Source organism: Meriones unguiculatus (assembly GCF_030254825.1).
Source record: "Meriones unguiculatus strain TT.TT164.6M chromosome 13 unlocalized genomic scaffold, Bangor_MerUng_6.1 Chr13_unordered_Scaffold_28, whole genome shotgun sequence".
NCBI classification, from domain to species: Eukaryota; Metazoa; Chordata; class Mammalia; order Rodentia; family Muridae; genus Meriones; species Meriones unguiculatus.
The window spans coordinates 9,463,979-9,487,084 of NW_026843644.1; the positions used below are offsets into that span (position 1 = coordinate 9,463,979).

At 39.9% G+C, this 23,106-nt stretch overlaps 1 pseudogene; it reads left to right on the forward strand.

Annotated features, from left to right (window-relative positions):
* Positions 1–5,246: 5,246 nt before the first annotated feature.
* On the forward strand, positions 5,247–6,420 carry LOC132650597 (NEDD4-binding protein 1-like; annotated as a pseudogene).
* The last annotated feature ends 16,686 nt before the right edge of the window (positions 6,421–23,106 follow it).

Here is a 23,106-nt window from a genome sequence, read left to right on the forward strand (position 1 = left end):
GAAATTAGTAAATGCTGAACTGTTGATAATGCTGAGATACACAGAATCAGAAATTTACTATCTAGATTCTCACTTCTTACATAATCTTCTTCCCTTTAATATGGGAAGCACTTATCATGTGAAGATTATCTTCTCATGATTGGATTGTGATGTCTCACACAGATGTAATTCAATCCAGATGTAATGGTGCAAGACTCTCCAGAACTCAAGATGCAGAGGTATGTATATCTCTGTAGGTTTCAGGACACATCTATATAGCAAGTTCCAGGCCAGTAAGGGCTACTACAAAGTGAGACTCTGCTTTGATACATACATACATACATACATATACATGATACAATTATTTTAGGTGGAATTCTTTATATTTCAACAGAACTTGAAAAATATTGGGCAGAAAGAGAAAAAGCCAGAGAGCTTTTGAAATGAGAGTGATACAGACAATTCTCTGTGTAGCTGGGAGAAAGCAAAAAAGCCATTATGGTTGATACAGACTGAGAACTATGTAGCAGCGACCAACTTCTTCTGAGAGCACTTCAGCCACTGTAAGAGGTATGGAGGCCCATGTTCTCATAGAGAATCACTCAAGAAACCTGAGGTGTTCCTTCAACAGAAGGTATGGATAACCTCTTATCTTCCCTGAATGCTGGGAACAGATGTGCATTCTGTCTGGGTGAAGTTTGTGTTCCGAGTCCAGAGACCAAACTGGATATACCCCCAGACATTCATCATAAGCTTATTTTTTTCTATAAATCTATAGAACCTATCTTTATGGAAATCATCATATATAATTTATAAAGTGTTTTGATGTAGTCATATCCAATCTTTATTTAATTTACTTGTTTTTTCAAGAAGATATAGGTATGCTCTGTTGCATACACAGGATTGAGTTCATTATCACTGGGAATGATTGTTTATTTAGGTTAACTAAATAAACCCAATCTCTGTGTGGTGATTTGGTTATACAGCTGTTTAGGACTAACAGCAGCGTTACTAAAAGATGTATCAATAGTAAATATTAATCGCCACTTACAATATGAGAAGAATCCCTTTTTACAACAAGATTATTTTACTTGCTAATTACATGAACTTAAATGGATTTATTTATTTATTTATTGCATTAATATCTTCAACGAATTTTTCTTTTTTAATTACTATGTGTATGGGTACATATGTTCTTGTGGTCAGAGGACAATTTGTGTTATCAATTCACTCCACCATGTGAGTCTCAAGAATTGAATGCATATATGCTCAGGTGGAAGGCTCTTTTCTTTCTTATAGTGCAACATAGTTAAACACAATATTCAATATCAGTAAATACTGTCTGTAGACAAAGAAACAACAGAATTAGCCTAACCTTCATGTTCCCATTTGTAGAATAAGATCTTTTCTCCCCAAAACCCGCCACTACTATGAATACTCTTAATCTTAAAGGGGAACATGTTACAAGTTTTAAATAAAATAATATGTATATAAACATGTCTTAAATGATGTTTTCTCTTAGAATGCCTATATGTGACATATTGCAACTAGAAGCACGTGTTATAGGGCCAGAATTTATGAAGATGGTGTCATCTTCATTACAGTATGAATGCTCTGCAGTGCTCAAACTGTAAAATGTAGCAGGTAAGAAATCCACAGCAGATAAGAAACCATTGTCTGCATGCCAGAGGGCACTCCCAGACAGAGAAGGCAGCTTCTGATCTCCGTCCTGCTAAGGTTCATCCTGCTGCTGCATTTGCTGCTGCATTGACTGTTACATTTGCTACTGCTGACTTGCTGGTTTGCTGCATTGCTGAATATCCTGAAGACGAAGATTGGACTTGTCCCAGGAAACCTGGAAATAGCATAAGAGCTGCATAAACATCAGGAAATAGTCCATAGAAATCTATGGCCCTTTCCCATTTATCATTCTTTCTCTACTACCTAGTGTCTGGGAGTTGGAAGGGATTAGGTTGGACAATAGTTGGAAGGGAGGTAGAGTTATAAGAAACCCAACAAAACAGACAAATATTCCAATGAAGGCTTTGTTGAGACCAATTAGGTTTTACAATATAATTTAATTTTCATAAAATTTTGGAACCAGTTGTTATTTTACTACCAAATTATGTTTTCAAACAAATTTATCATGGTAAGTCTTACAGCAGTAGAATAGTAGTATCTTACAGGAATATTTGTACAGATATATTTAGGCAGTTGATAATTAATAAAGGCATTTAAACAAAAATTAATGATGGATTTTACATAATCTTACTTTATCAATTATTACACCTTGTGCTAACAGCAAATTCATAAAGTAGCTCCATTAGTGATATCAGGGGTTTAATTCATAAAATCAATGATGCCTGAAAAATCAGGAAACTTGAACTAAGTAAATGTGTTTTTTTTTTAGAAAAAGGATTCCCATATTTTTTTATTAATGAACTTCCTATTAAAAGGCACCCAGCACTTAGAAATACATCCATCTAAAAAAATCCAATTTTGTGAATCTTGAAATGCTTTTTCAAATCTGTAATCCACCTTGGAGTAATCGTTTACTTCTTATTTGAAGCTAGAATACTTCTAATAGTTTTATGGGTGTGAGACTCACATCTCATATAAACCTGTATGTCAGTTAAGACCCTTTCTCCTCTCACAATTTTAGATATTAAAAGGACTTCCTGCAGTTACTATACAATGAGAAAGCCTCTGAAAAACCACATCAAAACTGTTGCGGAGGAATATTGTGCCTGAGTGGCATAAACAGAGAATACAGATAAAGCTATGATATTGTATTTGTTTTCTAAATAGTTTTGGATTCGCTATAACTGTTATGTGAGTTCCTGGTGAGGAACCGTGACTTCATAGACTTCATAGACTCATGTGTGTGTCTGTGTATATGTGTGTGGTGTGTCTGTGTGTTCCTGTGTGTATGTCTCTGTGTGTGTTGTTATTATATCGAAATAGCTACTTGAAGCTACTTACCATTTTTTCTTTCATTCTGAGATATCCATGCAAATCAGATAGTCATGCATTCTATATCTAATGTAAGGATCATTCCATCCTCTCACCACTCCTGACTCTGTATCCACAGATCAAAATAACTGTCTTCATTACATGCCTTTTTGAACAAATACTTGGTGTTCTGGGTACCACTGAAATGGTTCCAGACAGCAGGGTGCAGAGGTCTATTTTATTCTGAAGTATTACCACCTTTGATGCTGTCAAAGCAACTGTAAATAATGAAGAAATGTATCATATAGCAGGAATACCTTTACTTAATATGTGTCAAAATAATGAATGATGGACTATTTATACTTTATTAAAATTTATTTAAAATATATTAAAACTATTATAATGAGACTAGTTCATGGGAATTATAATTATTTCAAAATGAGCTCCTGGAAAAACAGTGGGGGTTTCTGTGGGGTTTTAGCAATGATTTTGAAACGGAAGTGGAAAGAAACTTAGATAAGTTGGAGAAAGACAATGAGTTAGCAGTTGAATGTCTGTTGCCCTCATAAAGGACCCCAGATCAATTTCCAGCATCACTGTCTGTCTCATGATTTGATCATCCTTTTCAATCCCGATGGGCAGCTTATTCATATGTGCATGCCTCAACAATGCTATACACATGACATACACAATACATGACATAAACATATTTAAAAATACAGAAAAATGAAAGGAACAAGTTGGCTCTACAGGGCACTTTATGAAATCTATACCCCATAATAAACTAACTTCAATCAGTACTTTTCCAGAAAGCAGAAGGACAAAAGGAAAAGCAGGTGAATTGAGAAAAGACCCACACTGTTGCAAAGGAATACCAAAATTCTCCACCCTGATGCAGAGGAATGTCCAGATATGCAGTATGAGATAACATTGCCCAACAACCAGTCCAGAAAATCATAGCTCACCAAATCAGATAGGGGCAGGACTAGATGTACTGCTCACCTAAAATGATCAAATCATTGTAAACTTCGAACACCCTACAGCATCATCATCCAATAAATAGCATGTGGAACTTGAGTCCAACTTGGCAAAAAGCAAAAGGAATTAGCCTGGTTTGTTTGTTTGTTTGTTTGTTTTTGTGTTTTTTATTGTTTTTGGTCTGTTTGTTTGCTGGAGGAGGGAGGCAGTTGTAAAGGAATTTCAATCATGCTACCTGGCTGCTCTAGCAAGGGGTTACACCAAGAGATCTTCATGGGCTGCCTGCTGGGACTGACACACCTGAAAATCCCCCTGTCTGAAAGGCTGACACACCCTTAGGACACACCTTAATCCCAAACAATGTAAGGAACTCTAGTTTGGAAAGAGAGAGGGCCTTGATTGGAAGTGAGGTCTAGTGGAGGGGCAGACAAAGAGCCAATCAGAGAAGGACTCCTCAGCAAGCATCAGAGATAGGATCCGCCCACCAGGAAAGGGAGGCTTCTTAAAGAGAGTGCAGCACTCTAGAGCAGCTCAGTTGAGTTCTCACTGTGCAGTGAGGTGGAGCTGAGTGCTGGATCGCCACCCCACCCCCTTCCCTCCAGCAACCCACCACCCATTGTTGATTTTCTGAGTGCGGTTCTGTGCTGGTGAAGAGAGGCACGTGAATCCCGAGAGTCAGAAGGGACCAGAAGTGTTTGCAGTGGAACCCAACCTGATCGGGAAGGAGAGAACCCACCAAGATTGCAGGAGGCAGAGGACATCTGACAGAAAGGTCTCAGAGGAGAGCAGACGTCTGAGGGAGAGCCTCGGAGGAGGAGAAATTCCCTGGGATCCTCTGCAGAGGATGCATCTGTTTCACCTGGCTCCTGCTGGAGAACACATAGGAGGTTCCATTTTGGAGAGGGGGGAAACTGAAGGCCTAGAGGGGTTCCTCGGGAAAGCCATGGCGGCAGTTCTTTGGGCCTTGATCACCGTCGCGATCACCAGCCTGCTTGTACTTGGACTTGCAGCTGTCCTTCTCTACTTTCTCTCCGAGAAGCTTGGACCAATATGTGTCCAACAAGAACGTACCTCAATAGCCTCTGGAAAAGCAGCACTACTGCAAGAAGTGGTAGTCGTGCAACAAGCGAAATTAGCTGTGATGTTACTGAGGCTGCAGAGACACGAGAGAAGGGGAGTGAGAGAACCGAAGGCCCTCGAAGGAGAAACTAGGGTACGTGATGGGTCAGGGGGCCGGGATGGACAGACAGCCCATGGAACCTGAGTCGCCCCTGGCTCAGGAGGAAACCGAACAAGGGCAGCAACCCCCACCACCTTTCCCATTGGCCCAGGGAGGAATGCCTGACAAGGGTTTTCAACAACCCGCGGGACCTGTGCTTGCAGAATCTAAGGAGCCTCCCCGTGGAAAGCATTCACACTTAGGGGGCTTGCCTGAGCCTAAGCCGAGGTGCCCCCCAATTTCTGAGCCACTCCTGCAGCAGCCCCGGCTGTTTCCTTCAGAGACAGGATCCGCAGAATTGGGTGGATCCTATGAGGACCCCACTGCCTCGTTCACAGGGGTTCAGAGATTTCAAGAGGCCCTCAAGACCCCATACAGTCTGGCCTTGAGAAATGAGCCCAGCAGGGCAGATCTGAAGCATGTGGTGATAGACGGAAGTAACGTGGCCATGGCCCATGGCCTGAAAAAGTTCTTCAGTTGCCACGGAATAGCCCTCGCCGTGGAGTATTTCTGGAAGCTTGGCAACAGAAACATCACCGTGTTTGTCCCGCAGTGGAGAACGAGACGGGATCCTCACTTCATGGAACAACACCTGTTGGGCCAGCTCCAGGACCTCAGCATAGTGGCTCTGACTCCTGCCCGGATGGTCTCCCGAGAAAGAATCTCTTCTCATGATGACAGGTTCCTATTGCACCTGGCAGAGAAGACCGGGGGGGATCATCGTGACCAATGATAACCTGAGAGAGTTTGTGACTGAGTCGGCGTCCTGGAGAGAAATTGTTGCCAGGAGACTGCTTCAGTACACATTCGTGGGAGACATATTTATGGTTCCCGATGACCCTCTGGGAAGGCACGGACCTCGGCTGTAAGAATTTCTTCAAAAGGACCTCTTTCCTCCAGACAAGCAGCTGGTTGATGACAGCGGCCCGCCAGGCATGAGCTCTTTGGACTCTGTCCTCAGGAGCCCTAGCCCCAGCCCCAGCCCCAGTCCCAGCCCCAGCCCCAGCCCCAGCCACTGGCCACCACCCCAGAACCACGGAGCCTCTCCAAGCCCTGGGCTGCCTCAGCAACAGCTCTTCACTGTCCCGGTCACACTGCCTAGGATGCAGCAGAAACTGGGCAGGCCCGCACAGAGATCTTGGGCAGAGACCAGCGAGTTGAGGGAGGCGCTGATGAGCATCTTCCCGCACTCTGAGCAGAAACGGAGAATTGACCAGATTCTGCTAGCTCATCCATCCACGATAGACCTGAACACCCTCCCTGGCCTCGTGTTGGATGCAAAGCTGGGCTGAGACTGCACTCACGGTGTGGTGGGGAGAGGACAGGAGAGGGAACTAGGATCTGCCACCTGTTGGTAGTTCCTTCCCTGAGGGAACATTGCTGTATGGTATGGGAGAAAGGAGTGACAGATGTTTGGTGTACACAAAATGGAGATTCTAAATGAACAGAAACAGGGAGAAGTAACTCCCACAAATACAGACCATTGTGTTTTGTTTTGTTTTGTTTTGTTTTGTTTTGTTTTGTTTTAAGTTGAAATTTCCTGATTGGCAACCAGGAAGATAACTGCTGTTTAAAGTCCCTGGATTGTAGGAGAACGTGATGATGAGTGTGAGCTTCCATTCTTCAATGGGATTTTCAAAAGAGTGGGATGGGTTTCAGGTAATGGGACACTCAGAGAAGCAGCTTTTGCCTATATTTCCACAGGTGAGCAGAGCCTAAGGGTTCCATCAAATTGCAAAGGAGCCCATCCCCAGTGAGAGAGGATTCCCCATGAAAGCCTCTACTCAAGGAAGGAAAGGAGGCAGATAGAGGGCAACCCGGAGCCATGGTCCCACCCGGAAAGTTGATACCACCCACAGCCCCTGCACAAACACACACACAATACCAACACCAACACCAGCTCCACAACCGCCATGCCCTTGTGCAGGAAGAGCTCATCGACCTGACTGAAAGAGGACAGTGAGTTCCTGAAACAGACAGACGGGAAGACCTAGATCCTGAAATGGACATTTGCTGAGGTTACAGATGTTCGAGGGGAAAGTGGCATGAAGGCATGAATCTTCAGGTGGATTTTTCCACTGTTTAGTTTAGGGGAGTGGGTGATAGTCTGTGGTGGAAGTCTGAAACCCAGCACAATGTTTCCATTCGGCTGAAAGATGCCAGGAATGAGAGAGATTGAATCAGAGGGTCCTTAGGACAGCCTGGTGAAGGGGGTCGGGGGAGGGTTTGCTCCTTCTGTGTCCTCAGTTGAGTACAAGGTCAGCTGGGTGCTCTCCATGTCTCTCTGAGCTAGTGGGATTTCCCCTGAGCAGGTGGCTCTTGAGTCTTCCTTGCTAAAAAGCAAAACGGATTGGTGGAGGGAGGCCGTTTTAGAGGAATTTCAGTCCTGCAACCTGGCAATGGGGGGGGGTCACACCTAGAGATCTTCATGGTCTGCCTGCTGGGGCTGGAACGCAGACACCCCTGAAAAGCCCCCTGGCTGAAATGCTGACACACCCTTAGGACTCAACCTTAATCCCAAGCAATGTAGGGAAGTCTTGTTTGGAGAGGGCAAGGGCCTTGATTGGAAGTGAGGTCTATTTGAGGAGCAGACCAAGAGCCAATCAGAGAAGGACTCGTCTACAGGAGTCACAGAGTGGAGCTTTTCTAGATTCCACCATTTGTCTGCAAATTTTATGATTTCCTTTTTTTTAATTGCTTAGTAGTATTCCATTGTGTAAATGTAGCACGATTTCTATATTTGTTCCTCTGTTGAGGGACATCTGGGTTGCTTTCAGGTTGTGGCTATTATGAATGAAGCTGCTACTAATGTGGCTGAACAAATTTCCTTGTTGCATGCTTGAGTATATTTTGTATTTATTTCTATGCAATATTAGCTGGAACTTGAGGAAGCACTATTCATAATTGTCTGAGAAAGCACCAGATTGATTCCCAAAGTTTTGTACAAGTTTACATTCCCACCAGCAGTTGAGGAGGTATACCCTTTCTCCACAACCTCTCCAGCATGTGTTGTCACTTGAGATTTTGATCTTAGCCATTTTGCTGGGTGTAGGGTGAAATCTCAGCATTGTTTTGTTTTGCTTCTCTCTGATGACTAAAGACATTGAGCATTTCTTTAAATGTTTCTCTGCCATTCTATATTCCTCTACAGAGAATCCTCTATTTAGCTCTGTACCTTATTTTTTAATTATCTGATTTGTTGTTTTTTAATTTCTAGAGTTATTAATATATTTTCTATATCAGCCCTTTTCAGATATAGAGGTGGTGAAGATTCTTTTTCCCATTTTGTATGCTAGACCAACAAATATAAAAAGTTTCAGCCCAGGTGGTCCTGCAGGGAATGGTGCACCTCCAGGGTCCAAGCATGTAGATGACCTAGACCCCCTGCTCTGATGTAGCTGATTGGTAGCTCAGTATCTATGTGGCTTCCTGAGTAAGGGGAGCAGAGGCTGCCTCTCTCATGAACTTTGTTGCCTACTCTGTGATCACTTGCCCTTATTGATGTGGCCTCGGTAGGCCACAAAGGAAGAGGATCCAGGTGGTGCTGATGAGACTTGATAAGCTATGGGCAGATGGCAGGGGACTCCACCTTTCAGTGGGCCTGGGAGGAGTTTAGGCAGGGGGCTTCAATCAGGGTATATAGTGAATTAATTGTAAAAAAAAATAATTAAAATTTAAAAAAAGAAAATAAAGGACCAAAGCATAGTGACCTTATGCCTTGAAATTGAGCTGCTCACTGAGAGCGTACTTTCAGCTACCAGTGATTCTAAATCTTCCTAATGTTGCTACCCTCATGATTTGGAGACCCTCGATCATAAAATTATTTTCATTGCTACTTAACAGCTGAAATTTTGCTGCTGTTATGAATCAAGTGAATATCTAAAATGCAGAATATCTGATATGTGACCTCTGAGAAAAGTTCTTTCAAACCCCAAAGCTATTGCAATCCACAAGTTGAGAAACACTGAGCTAGACTTTCAAGCTCCATTGCTGTTGACTGTATGGGTCTGAGGACATGGTCGTTAGAAGTTCAGCTTCCTGTGAACAAATTTTTTCCTCATCATTATTGACCTCTCAATTATTAAAGAGGTATTTTGGCTCCTACATATCTCTACTTTTAGTTTATGTCTAAGCTGACTTGGAATTTGGAGAGGAAATTAGTTGCTGATGAAATCCTCACTAAAGGGATTTTATATACCTCAGATTATTTTTCTTTTTAAAGTAGTGAATTTACATAGAGCTCCACATTAAAGTGAAAGATATGAGCACCAAATTATTGAGTTTTCTCAAGCAAAATGTTTCTCCCATTGTAGCTAAAATCCATGCAGCAAATGATTTACTGATTTCACCTGCAACTTAGACTAACACAGATAAAGAGTCATTTGCTGTGGTTTTCAGCTCTCCTTCTGGATGGCTTTGAGAAGGAGAGTTCAGTGAAATGTGATATATTTGTGTACACAAAAAAGAAATTCACTGGGCAAAGTCTGATTTCAAGAAGGGACCAATGTTTCTTTCATTTATAACTGTCTGAATCTATACTGTATTTCCAAGTTAGAGACTGACTTGATAAAATCAATATTCTTGAGAAAATTGTCATCAAATTTACTAATTCTCCATTCTAAGTCAATCTTGCCACAAACATATCCACCATATCTTCTACTCCAGTCTTAAACTGTTCATTCCAAATAGATACTAAAGCACCCACCTGTTCCCATAGAATTATGAATTTAACTTTTTATCATATAGTGAAGGTACTTTTGCCCTTTGCTTTTTAGCACATGAGAGAGCAATGGTAAATTATTATCTTGGAAGTAGAAACTACTTACATCAAATCTGCTGACCCTTGGGTCTAGGTTTCCCCTCCTCAGAACTATGAACAGTAAAATCCCGCTCTTTGTAAGTGATGCAGTATCTAGAAATTTTTTTTTGTATGTTTTGTTTTGTTTTACAGCAGTACACATAAACTTAGACTGCTTCCATATTCTTGTGGGACTCCTAACAGTGGGTGCAGTGTGTGACACTTTTGCTTGTTCTTGGATCCCTTTTTCCCCTACCAGAGTGCCCCATCCATCCAGCCTTGATTTGATGGCATGTGTTGAGTTTTATTGTAATTTGTTACACCATGTTTGGTTGCTATCCCTGGGATGCCTGCTATTTTATGAAGGTAAATGTAGAAGTGAATCTGGGGAAAGGGAAAATAACAAGGAGGAAGTCAGAGGAGATGAGGGAGGGGAAACTGTAGTCAGGACATATGAGAGAAGAATATATTTAGAAAGAAAGGAAGGAAGGAAGGAAGGAAGGAAGGAAGGAAGGAAAGGAAATGCATTGATTTTAAATGAACCTGAATCTCCATGAAAAAAAAATGCAGTGAAAAAAACTACATTCTAGTTCATAATTTTGTGAGAAAATCTTGGTAAATTTTCATAAGGTTGAAAATTTTAATTTTATATGCAAGTATGTTTTTCTTACATTGTTTTAACTTGACTCTTTTTACCTGGGATAGATAACTGCTCTTATGTGCTTGGCTTTTATTCTACTCTAGCAAACAATTTGGGTTTGGTCATATGGTTATGATTTTTATGTTTATTGGTTGAAGAGTGAAGATTAGTTCTCAAGTCCAGTCCAGGTATTTTGAAATATAATCTACACAACTGAATTTCTAAACCTTGGCAACTGTTTAGAAATATATGAAAATAATACAGCAGCCAACACTTATATAGAAGAGTTTTTCATTGTAATATTTGAATGAATAAAAAAGGTGATTCAAATTCTATGCCACAAAAAAGCAGTTTTTAAACATGTCCTCCCTGTAATTTCAACTTATATTTTCTGACCTATTGAATGTTCCCACATTCTACTTTGGGAATTTCCATGACATGGTCACTCTCAAAACAATGCAAATAATGCAAATTAATATAATTCAGGAACATTCATGAGGGAACTCCTCAGTGCATTGCTTAGTCTTTACTGTTAACACGGTTGGGTAGAAAACACACCCTTTGGTGTGTTCAAAGGCTATTTCTAGAAGTAATTAGATTAACAAGGCATTAACCCATGCATAGTTTAATCCATTGAGTGATTCAAAATTTGAACAGACTGTTGAGAGTCTGTGGAATTGTATTAGAGGGAGCAGGTTAGAGGAATTGGGTAGATGGAGATGAGCCATCCAGGGCTAGAGCCAGTATGGGTCTTCTTTGTTGCCATTCCACTCTGCTCTCAGTGTTTCTTGAGGTGAAGAAACTCCACTTTCTTGATCCCACTGATAGGCTCTGTCCACTCAAAGGAAGTAAGCAACCAGTGACAGAAATATCTGTAACCAAGAAAAATATAGAGATGGCTAAGCACTTTAAAAGTGTTCTCCTTCACATGAACTCAGTGGAGGGCTCTTTGACACCCCCCAGGGGAGGAGTAGCCTTTCCAGGCCACAGAGGAGGACATTGCAGCCATTCCGGATGAAACCTGTTAAACTAGGGTCAGATGGAATGGGAGGAGGACCTCCTCTACCAGTGGACTTGGAGAGGTTCAGGAGGAGATGAGGGAGGGAGGGTGAGATTGGGAGGGAATTAGGGAGAGAGTTATGGCTGGGATACAAAGTAAATAACCTGTGATTAATATAAAAATAAAAAAATATATAAAAATGTGTTCTCCATCCAGAAGACCCAAAATCTATTCCCAACACCCAAAATTGGAGACTCATAACTTGTGTCTCCACAGGCAGAAGCATAGATATAGTACACATAATCTCATGCAGGCACAGACAGACACATAAACTTACAAAAATACCTTTCAAAAGAGGCATAACTAACAACTTCTTCCTTTAAATTGTGTCTGAAAGTGTAGTTAATGCATATGGCACTGTATTCTGTTAAGGCATTCACATGTCTTCACATGTTTAATGTTCAGTTCAGACTGTTTCTTGGCTCTGCCACTGTCTTCCTTTTTCGCTTCACTAACCTCAAACTACAAATCTTGAATAGTTGGTTGTAACCTATCTGACTATTTTTCATCAATTCTTACCTGTTCTTTTTTTTTCAATCAGTGTCCATTTCCTTTATAAGCCACAAGAAGATATATTAATAACTAATTCTCCAGTCAAGCAAAGGGATCAAGAAAATGCCAGAATCCATGGTGGGTTGGAAGCACAATGGCTGCAACAAAATAGGGCCTTGACTTAACTGCACTTTGCCTAATGTACTCAGTACTTTAGAATGAATTTAAAACAAATACATCATAAATAAATACATGCATATGCATGAATTTTTAGAATATAATTTAATCAATATAACATATTTTAAATGTTTTTAAATAGTTTATTATTATAGATGTTAATGAGTGCTTTGTGGAAATGAAGCTACGAAATCTTGCTGAAGTATACATATGCTATAATCCTTTTATATTTATGTACTTTACTTGAGTTTAAGTATAAATTAAATTCTTATATATAAATATTTTACATAATAGTTTTCTAATTCTTACTCTTTTTTCACATAAAATTTAACCATTTATCTGAAAAAAATGAATCCATTTAATTGAACAATAAAAAAAGACTAGGACTTTTTTAATTTTGACCTAATTAGAATCATAAAGTTGAAAACACTCATTGTCTGTGATATAATTTAAAAATATATTAGTATTTCTGAGTTGTCACTGGTCAAGTAGTTTGTGAAATCCTACCAGGTTTGATTGTAGGTATTGTTTTTTTTTCCATTTTTTTATTAATCACATTTTATTTACTTTGTATCCCCCCATAAGCCCCTCCCTCCTCCCCTCCCCATCCCAACCTCTCACCCCCTTCTTCACGAATGCCCCTCCCCAAGTCCACTGATAGGGGAGGCCCTCCTCTCCTTCCTTCTGATCTTAGTCTATCAGATCTCATCAGGAGTGGCTGCATTGTCATCTTCTGTGGCCTGGTAAGGCTGCTCCCCCTTCAGGGGGAAGTAATAAAAGAGACAGTCCCTCTTCCCATTACTATGTAACCCACTTGGACAATGAATTGCCATGGGCTACATCTGTGCAGGGGTTCTAGGTTATCTTCATGCCCGGTACTTGATTGGAGTATGAGTCTCTGGGAAGACCCCTATGTTCAAATTTCTGGTTCTATTGCTCTCCTTGTGGAGTTCCTGTCCTCTCCAGATCTTAATATTTCCCACTTCTTACATAAATTCCGTGCACTCTGCCCAACAGTTGGCCATAAGTCTCAGCATCTACTTTGATAGTCTGCAGGGCAGAGCCTTTCAGAGGCCCTCTGTGGCAGGTTCCTAGGTTGTTTCCTGTTTTCTTCTTCTAATATCCATCCTCTTTGCCTTTAGGGATGGGGATTCAACATTTTAGTCAGGGTCCTCTCTCTAGATTAGTTTCTTTAGATATACAGATTTTAGTAGTTTTATCCTATATTATATGTCTATATGAGTGAGTATATACCATGTGTGTCCTTCTGCTTCTGGGACATTCACTCAGGATGATCCTATCCAGGTCCCACCATTTACCTGCAAATTTCATGATTTCCTTATTTTTCATTACTGAGTAACATTCCATTGTGAGGATGTACCACAAATTTTGCATCCATTCTCTAGTTGAGGGGCATCTTGGCTCTTTCCAGCTTTTGGCAATTACAAATAAAGCTACTTCAGACATGGTTGACCAAATGTCCTTATTGTGTACTTGAGCCTCTTTTGGCTATATGCCTAGGGGTGGTATGGCTGGATCTTGAGGAAGCACTATTCCTAGTTGTCTGAGAAAGTGCCACGGTGATTTCCAGAGTGATTGTACAAGTTTCCATTCCCACCAGCAGTGGAGGAGGGCTCCTCTTTCTCTACAGCCTCTCCAGCATGTGTTGTCACTTGAATTTTTCATCTTGGCCATTCTGAGGGAGTAAGGTGATATCTCAAGGTCATTTTGACTTGCATCTCTCTGATGGCTAAGGACAGTGAGCATCTTTTTAAGTGTTTCTTTGCCATTCTATATTCTTATGCAGAGAATTCTCTGTTTAGCTCTGTTCCTCATTTTTTAATTGGATTGCTTGGTTTGCTGCTTTTCAGCTTTTTTAGTTCTTTATATATAATGGATATTAGCCCTCTGTCAGATAAAGGGTTGGTGAAGAGTCTTTCCCAATCTGTAGGCAGTCATTTTGTTTTGATGACGGTGTCCTTTGTTTTACAGAAGCTTTTCAGTTTCATGAGGTCACATTTATTGATTGTTGCTCTTAGAGCCTGTGCTGTTGGTGTTCTGTTCAGGACGTTGCCTCCTGTACCAATGAGTTCTAGGGTCTTCACCACTTTTTCTTCTAACTGATTTAATGTGTCTGGTTTTATGTTGAGGTCTTCGATCCACTTGGACTTTAGTTTTGTGCAGTGTGATAAGTATCGATCTATTTGCATTTTTCTACATGTAGACATCCAGTTAGACCAGCACCATTTGTTAAAGATGCTATCTTTTTTTTTTCCATTCTATGGTTGTGGTATCTTTGTCAAAGATCAGATGTCCATAAGTATGGGGGTTTATTTCTGGGGCTTCTGTTCAGTTCTATTGATCCACCATTCTGTTTCTACGCCAGTACCATGCAGTTTTTATTACTGTTGCTATATAGTACAGCTTAAGATCAGGGATGGAGATATCTCCAGAAGATCTTTTATTGTAGAGGATTGTTTTAGCAATTCTGGGTTTCTTGTTATTCTATATGAAGTTGTGCAGCAGACTGGCCCAGCTGGGGCCCCACAACTGTGGGGAATCAGTTGTTTGGATTTTCAGGTTAGGCACAGGTAGGCAGATTAACAGTCAGAGACCAGACCAAGTAGTGTTTTGAATCTGCTGTGCTCTACTGACATCAAGCCAACACTTTTATAGTGAATACATATAGAAGCACCTGAAGTTGACATATTTCTCAGAACATTTACAAAGTTTATATTTTAACCGAAAGGCGATCTGGTAAAAGGCAGTGTCTACAAAAAACCTTGGCCTAAAAGCCTCTTAAGCAGAGCAAACATAGGACTAGTGACTATTTACACAGAGTTATTGCTGCTAATTTAGTGAGTAGAGGGCCAGGGGCTGTTAAACTTGTGGTTTGCTTATGTAGTTTATTGTTATTAGCTAGGGGCTGTTAATAGTCCTCCAAGATAAGTCGCCTAAAAATTTACAATTCTTCCTAGAGATAAGCATCAGGAGGAATTCCTCCTGTTTGTCTTGCTAAGGATTTAAAATCTCTTTAGAGATAAGGCACCAAGGCATACTCGCTCTAGCCAGTCTGTCCATAACATCCATAATATAATATAAAACCTTCTGAAGTCCTATGATTGCCTATCTTCTTTCTGCTTCATCATAAACACTTGTGTTTGGTAATGGTTTTATAGTAGTTTTACTGCAGTGGTAATATCCAGAGCATTCATCCTAACAGATCCTGATTAAATATTTTCTTAAAAAGCCCTAAAACTCTTGTCCTTTTATTACCTACAATGTTTGGTTTTTCCACAAGCAATTCCTGATGGTGAATCTTATTAATTACCTCTCCTAAGATTTTATTTTCCTTTTACTCATATTTGCTAAATATTTTAGTAATCTATCAGAAATGTGTTTCCTTGAATAGTTAACTGTGCTATTCCAAGAATCATAGAGAAACAGCAAAAAAAGCTCATCAATCCAACCCTGTAATTGAGTAAGCATGGGACTCTCAGAATAAGTCTTTCTGGCTTAGGTGGCCATGTTAGGTTTCTTGCCAGTGACCTCCAGGGAGCTTATTTCTGAAGAAAACGTATCTACCGTCTAGTAGCAAAATCTATTGATGTGTTACAGCGATGATGCTGGAGAGGGTGTAGCAAAGTTGAGAATTTCTCTTTCCATGTCTGTAAAGAATTTTGTTGGTAATTTGATGGGAATTGCATTGAATGTGTAGATTTCTTTTGGTAGCATGGCCATTTTTACTATGTTAAACCTGCCAAGCCATGAGCATGGGAGATATTTCCATCTTCTGATATCTTCTTCTAATTCTTTCTTCAGAGACTTGAATTTTTTTTTCATAGAAGCCTTGACTTGCTTGGTTAGGTTTACACCAAGGTACTTTATGTCATTTATGGCTATTGTGAAGGGTGTTGTTTTCCTAATTTCTTTCTCAGCCCTTTTCTCTTTTGTATACAGTAGGGCTACTGATTTTTTTGAGTTATGTTTCTATCCGGCCACTTTGCTGAAGGTGTTTATCAGCTGTAGGTGTTCTCTGTAGAATTTTTGGGGTCACTCAGGTATACAATCATATCGTCTGCAAATAGTGATAGTTTGCCTTCTTCCTTTCCAATTTGTATCCCCTTGATCTCCTTCAACTGTCTAATTGCTCTAGCAAGGACTTCCAGCACTATGTTGAAGAGATATGGAGAGAGTGGGCAGCCTTGTCTTGTCCCTGATTTCAGTGGGATTGCTTTAAGTTTCTCTCCGTTCAGTTTGATGTTGGCTATATTCTTGTTGTATATTGCCTTTTCTATGTCTAGATATGTGCCTTGTATCCCTGACCTCTCCAATACTTTAAACATGAATGGATGTTGGATTTTGTCAAATGCTTTTTCAGCATCTAGGGAGATTATCATGTGTTTTTTTTTCTTTCAGTTTATTTATATGGTGGATCACATTGATGGATTTCCATATATTGAACCACCCATGCATACCTGGGATGAAGCCGACTTGGTCATAGTGGATAATATATTTGATGTGTTCTTGGATTCTGTTTGAAAGTATTTTGTTAAGTATTTTTGCATCAATGTTCCTAAGGGAGATTGGCCTGAAATTCTCTTTCTTTGTTGAGTCTTTGTGAGGTTTAGGTACCAAGGTGACTGTGGCTTCATAGAATGAGTTTGGTAATGTTCCTTCTGTTTCTATTTTGTAGAATAGTTTGAAGAGAATTGGTGTTAGCTCTTCTTTGAAGGTCTGGTAGAATTCTGCACTGAAGCCATCTGGTCCTGGGCTTTTTTTGGATGGGAGACTTTTGATGACTTCTTCTATTTCTTTGAGGGATATAGGACTATTTAATTGATTTACCTGGTCCTGATTCAGCTTTGGTAAGTCAAATAGATCAAGAAAATTGTCCATTTTCATTTAGATTTTCAAATTTGGTGGCATATAGACTTTTGAAGTAAGTCCTAATGATTGTTAGGATTTCCTCAGTGTCTGTAGCTATATCCCCCTTTTCATTTCTGATTTTGTTGATTTCGGTGGTATCTCTCTGCCTTTTAGTTAGCTTGGCTAAGGGTTTGTCGAGCTTGTTGATTTTCTCAAAGAACCAGCTCCTGGTTTCATTGATTCTTTGAATTGTTTTATTTGTTTCCAATTGATTTATATCAGCCCTGAGTTTGATTATTTCCAGCCATCTACTCCTTCTTGGTGTGTCTGCTTCTTCTTTTTCTAGGGTGTTTAAGTGAGCCATTAAGTTGCTTGAATGAGCTGTCTCGCATTTCTTTTTCAAGGTACTTAGTGCTATGAACTTTCCTCTTAGCACTGCCTTCATTGTGTCCCACAAGTTCGGGTATGTTGTGTCTTCATTTTCATTGAGTTCTAGAAAGACTTTAATTTCTTTCTTTATTTCTTCCCTAACACAGCTGTCATGTAGTAACAAGTTTTTCAGTTTCCATGTGTGTGTAGGCTTTTTGCTATTTCTGTAATTGTTGAGGTCCAGCTTTATTCCATGGTGATCAGACAAGATACAAGGGATTATGTCAATCTTCTTGTATCTGTTGAGGCTTGCTTTGTGACCAACTATATGGTCTATTTTGGAGAAGGTTCCATGAGGTGCTAAGAAGAAGGTAAATTCTTTTGTGTTTGGATGTAAAGTTCTGTAAATGTCTGTTAGGTCCATTTGATTCATGACCTCTGTTAGAGACATTGTTTCTTTGTTTAATTTCTGTTTTGTTGACCTGTCCTTTGTTGAGAGTGGGGTGTTGAAGTCTCCCACTATTAATGTGTGGGGATCTATATGTGGTTTAAATTTTATCAATGTTTCTTTAACAAATGTGGGTGCTCTTGTATTTGGGGCATAGATGTTCAGAATTGTGATGTCTTCCTGGTGAAATTTTCTTTTGATGAGTATTAAGTGTCCTTCCCCAATCTTTTTATTAATTTTGGTTGAAATTCTATTTTATCAGATATTAGAATGGCTACTCTTGCTTGCTGCTTGGGTCCATTTGCTTGGAAAGTCATCTTCCAACGTTTTACCCTCAGGTAATGTCTCTCTTTGTGCCTTAGGTGTGTTTCTTGTATGCAACAGATTACTGGGTTTTGTTTACGTATCCAACCTGCCACAGAGGGCCTCTGAAAGCCTCTGCCCTACAGACTATCAAAGCAGATGCTGAGCCTGATGGCCAACTGTCAGTCAGAATGAATGGAATTTTAAGTAAGAAGTGGGAAATAGCAAGAGCTGGAGAGGACAGGAACTCCACAAGGAGAGCAACAGAACAAGAAAAATTGAACACAGGGAACTTCCCAGAGACTCATATTCCAACCAAGGACTATTCATGGAGATAACCTAGAACCCCTGCACAGATGTAGCCCATGGCAGTTCAGTGTTCAAGTGGATTACATAGTAATGGGAAAAGGGACTGCCTCTGACACAGTCTGATTGGCCTGCCCTTTGATCACCTCCCCTTGAGGGGGGAGCAGCCTTACCAGGCCACAGAAGATGACAATGCAGCCATTCCTGATGTGGTCTGATAGACTAAGATCAGAAGGAAGGAGAGGAGGATCTTCCCTATCAGTGGACTTGGGGAGGAGCATGCATGCAGAAAGAGGAGGAAGGGTGGGATTGGGAGGGGAGGAAGGTGGGGCTTATGGGGGGATACAAAATGAATAAAGTGTAATTAATAATAGTAATAAAAAAGAAAGAAAAAAGTGTTCTGTGTATATTTTTTAAATTGCAATAACCAAAATGTTTTAATTTATGTAAGAGATATTAATTTATTTATATATTATTATTTATTCTTACATCATTTTTCTTCCATTTTTCACCCTCCAGAGATTTAAGCAAATACTCTTTGTTCTTTTGAAAATTCAAGCCACTTTTTCATAAACTTTTTATATGCTTAACATGTCAAATTTTGATTTGTAATATATTATGCTATATTATGATACCAGGAATATATAACAAGCCACTGAATTTTATCAAGGGTATTTATTATAAATAGTATTACAGGAAAAGGAAAATTTGTAGAAATGAAATAGTATTCTTTTCAGTTGTTGTTAGGAGACAGTTGCCTAAGTCCAGTCACCCCAGGAAAAAAAAACACATTTTTATTGATTATTACAGTTAATTCACTTTGTATACTGAATGTAGGCCCGTCCCTCACCTTCTGCATGTCACAACCTACCTCCTTCTTTTCTCCCTATACCCCTCTCCTAGTCCACTTATGGGGAAGTCCTCCTCCCCTACTATATTATACTAGACTATCTTATCAGAACTCACTAGGAAGGGCTGCACCCGCTTCTTCTATGGCCTGGCAAGGCTGCACCTCTCAGGAGTAGGTGATCAAAGAGCCAGCCACTGAGTTCATGTCAGAGAAAGCCCTTGCTACCCTTACTAGGAAATCCACATGGAGACTGAAATACTTATGGGCTACATCTGAACAGTGGCTCTAGTTGTCCTCCATGCATGGTCCTTGGTTGGAGCAGGAACCCCAGGGCCCATATTTATTTTTGCTCTGTTGGTCTCCTTGTGGAGTGCCTGGTCCATCCAGATCTTTATCTCCTGAATCTTCCATATGATTCTGTGCTCTCTACCCAAAGTTTTGCTATCAGTCTAAGCATCTGCTTCAATACCCTGCTAGGTAGATTCTTTTAGAGGCCCTCTGTGCTAGGTTCCTGCCCTGTTCCCTGTCTTCTCACATTAACAATGTCTATCCCATTTGCCTTTCTGAATGAGGATTAAGCATCTTCCCTAGGGTCCTCCCTGTTGGTTAGCTTCCTTAGGACTATAGATTTTCATATGCTTCATTCTATATTACATGACTTATATCCACTTAGAAGTGAGTATATACCATGTGTGTCTTTCTGAGTCTGATAATTCACTGAAGATGATCTTTCCTAGTTGTATCCATTTGCCTACTGATTTCCTTGTTATTAAATACTGAGTAGTACTGCACTGTGTAAATGTGCCGCAATTTCTGTATCCACTCCTCAGTTGTGGGACATCATCTAGGTTGTTTCCAGATTCTGGCTATTATGAACAAAGCTGCTATGAGAATAGTTGAGCAAATGTCCTTGTTGTATGGTTAAAAATCTTCTGATTGTATGCTCAGGGGTGGTATAGCTGAATCTTGAAGTAGCATTATTCATAATTTTCTGAGAAAGCACCAGTCTGATTTCCAAAGTGGTTGTACAAGTTTACATTTCCACCAGCAATGGAGGAGGGTTCCCTTTTCTCCATATCCAATCCAGCATGTGTTGCAGATGATGTGATAGTACATATGAATAAGCCTAAAAATTCAACCAGGGAACTCCTACAACTGAAAAACACCTTCAGTACGGTTGCTGGATACAAAATTAAATAAAAAATATATCTGAAGCGTTCCTGTATACAAAAGACAAAACTTTAAGGAAGATATCAGAAGATGGAAAGATCTCCCATGCTCCAAGATTGGTGGGATTAACATAGTAAAAAATGGCTGCTCTACCAAAAGAAATCTGCAGATTCAATGGAATTACAATCAAAATATCAACACAACTCTTTACAGACCTTGAAAGAAAAATTCTCAGTTTCATATGGAAAACAAAAAACCCAGAATTGATAAAAAATATGCATGTACAATAAGAGATTTTCTGGTATTAATTTCACCATGGATCTCAAGTAGTACTATAGAGCAACAGTAATAAAAAATGGCATGGAACTGGCACCTGTACTTTAAATCTTAAAGGGGTGTGCATCTACTCATTAATCATTTTTATTAAATCATCAAGAAGCTGAGGGGAAAAAACAAATATAGGAGAATCTCAGTTTTAGAGATTCTCAGTTTTAGACCCAGTTTGAGAGTACCCAGACTGCCAATGCTACCTTGGACTATTGTTTCAGCTCATCAGCCTTAAAACCTCCCTGCCTTTACTATTAATAGTGTACTTTTATTAACTTTTAAATTGTTCTCTAAGATTTTTACACCAGAGCCATAAGCAAAAACATCTTCCCTGACCTTGTTAAACAATCTATTTTTCCAAATTCTTTCTAAGTATAATGGTGATTGCTAACAATCTACATCTATGGCTCCTTTCAAGGGCAGTGGTTAATTCATTAATCTTCTCCAGTAAACATGTGAAAAGAGATCAAGCATTGTTAATTTTAAATGCCAGTGATATTGCCCAGTGATGGGCTAGAAGCCTCCTTATAGTTTTCATGTTCCTCATGTTTTGAGGAATATGGGCATCATAAGGACAATGAGCAGAGATACACTACATAAGAGTTCAAAGTCCTCAGAAAAAGCAGTTCTTGGGATTATGCTTCTCCAAGACAAACTCAACATGACTATGCTAACAGGAGAGCCATATTCCATGAGTTCTACAGCTGTTATGCTGTTGCTCCTGCATGGCTCTTGACAAGACCAGGTAGCCAAAATAGTTTGCCTATATATGGGTGGGGGGGAGTAAGGTTAGCTCAGGCCCTGGGAAGGAGAATTCAGGGCATTTCATGGGCTATACTATCCTGGAGGAACAGATAACATGGAAGGACTGAAGGATTGCTGGGAGAAAATGGCAGGTAGATTTGATTTGATATGTTAACTAGGAACCTCTGCCATTAGTTCCAGGTTTGAATCCTACTTCTATGGTAACCTAAACTTCAGAGAGAGAAGCATGGTCTCCATTGGATAATGATCTTCAAGTGAGCTCACAGGGAAGAAAGGTGACAAAGACAAAGATTATGTTTTTTCTTTTCTTTCTATATATCTTCTTCTCTTTGAGGGAGGACGGTTATCCAAACTAGACTCAAATTTTTGCTTTTTTGTTTTGTTTTTCTTACTATGTTTTATTTTATTAATTGTTTTTATTTTTCACAATTTATTCATTATATATGCTGATTGAAGTTCACTCCCTCAACTCCTACTGGTCCCACCCTCCCTCCATCTTCCCCCATCCCCTTTCCATACACCACTCAAAAGGGGAGTTCCTCTCCTCTGCCATCCACCCATACATTATAAGAACACTACTCAGCTATTAAAAACAAAGAAATAAAATTTCTGCTCTTATTTCTTTCCCATAGGCCACTGTACTCACCTCAGAAGATTTCATACCATGAAGCTTGCCTGCAACCTTACTGTGAATAAAACACTAAGTATAACTCATTTTAAAGAGTCCTATTCCAAGACACTGTTGATTGACCATCTCACATCCAGAAACATGTGAACTTTGAAATGCTATGATGTCTGATACATTTTATCATAGGCATTTCAGAGAATGTGATTCTCTTGCTGCCTGGAGGGTTGTTTCCCATCAGCCCAGGAAGGCATAAGGGGCAGAAGATGATTAGCATAAAGCTTGGAAAGCCCACAAGGATAACTGTGGTAAGCCACTCTGGGAACCACCTTAGAAAGTAGGTTCAACTTTAATTCCAGAAAACAGAAAACAGAGGCTTATATTCCTTGGGGAGTGCCTGGGATGCTCCAAGCATAGGTGTAGATAATTGTTTAATGCTAGGCAATTCAAGGATGCCCGATTTGCATTAAACAGCACATTCCTATTATATGAATAAGAACAAGGACACAGATCCAAATTATCCTATATTTGAAGGGAGGGGAGAATTATCAGGGATCTGTGTCAAAGGCCATCTATCAAATTTGATTGGTGGTGTCTATGTCTAAAGACACTCTCTAGATGAAGTCAGGCAGAGAAAACTCACCCGACATGGTTACACATCTACTCTAGAAGCAGGTTCATACATGGAAAAGAAAGCCTCCTCCCTCATATCTCAAAATTCAGTGTGAGTTGTGATGTTTTTCAATAGTACCCCTGGAACAATAGGTATGTGTACACAA